The sequence below is a fragment of the Physella acuta genome, unplaced genomic scaffold, assembly GCF_028476545.2.
Source record: "Physella acuta isolate Inbredline_101_S28 unplaced genomic scaffold, ASM2847654v3 ptg000227l, whole genome shotgun sequence".
NCBI lineage: Eukaryota > Metazoa > Mollusca > Gastropoda > Physidae > Physella > Physella acuta.
This window is the reverse complement of record NW_026731746.1, coordinates 237,679-238,793: the sequence shown is the minus strand read 5'-3', so window position 1 is coordinate 238,793 and position 1,115 is coordinate 237,679. Positions and strand designations below refer to the sequence as shown.

General features: G+C 31.2%; 1 pseudogene; it reads left to right on the top strand.

The window, feature by feature from the left end:
• Nucleotides 1-209: 209 nt before the first annotated feature.
• LOC131938006 (prefoldin subunit 1-like) lies at nt 210-1,115 on the top strand (annotated as a pseudogene).

Genomic DNA, 1,115 nt, shown 5'->3' with positions numbered 1-1,115 from the left:
ATAACAAACCTTTTAAATTAACTATGTAAGCTTGTAAAATCAATATATTCTACTTCTTGAATACTTAACTGTATGTTTTGTTTGAAAATTCTAACACGGTAGCTTTATTATGGCATACTTCTATTCAATTTTGATGACAAACTTTTGGTTTCTAATATTTAGGACATTATATTATAGAGAATTTTAAATCCCCTTGATAAAGCGAATCCAAAATGGCAGCAACCGGCCAAATCACAGATCCTGAACTTGCTAATGCTTTTGCTGAGTTGTCCATGAAAAAGATTTAAGCAGAGAATCAGATCCGCCTATCCAATGCACAGATTGAAGGCTTAAACAGGAAAATTCAGCATCCCCAGCTTGTTGAATCTGAGGTGACCAGTCTACCATCTGATGTTCCTGTTTACAAGACTATTGGGAGAATGTTTTTGTTTCAAAGCAAGGATGAAATAATTACAGATTTAAAAAACAAACAACAGACATTTGCTGAAAAAATTAAAGTTCTAGAGTCATCCAAAGAATACCATCAGAGAAATATGGAAGAATTCAAAAACAATGTTAGAGAACTAGTGATGACCAAGCAAAATACTCGCTGATTGATATCCACATTCACTTATCCGCTTTTCATATGTGTCTGTATGATTCAGTTAATTTTTCTTGTTTATGATGTGTCAGTGTCATCAGTGTGTTGTGGTTACCTGAAGTTGTTGTATCTGATGATAGCTTATGGCTATTTTTTAAAATGAACCTGAAGAAGTATGATTGCCTGTGTTTTATCAAACTGCAACTTTTTGAACTAACTTATTTTAGAACTGAGCCTTTTTAAAAATACTTTGAGGTGGTTATGCGTGCTTTTATTAGTTTTAATCATGAATAATAAGTATTTCCTATGTCATTATAGATTTATTTTTAAGAATAATTGTTAATGACTGCTTAACTCCCTACTACATTGTTTTAATAAAACAAACATGATATGATGCAAATATTGCTTATGTAGCAAACCAAATGCTTTATGATACTGTATAACCATTCAATCTGGTTTGAGTTGGAGAACATCAACTTAGTAAATATTCTGTTTTCCACATGGTTTTTTGTATTCATTAAACCAATGAAATAAA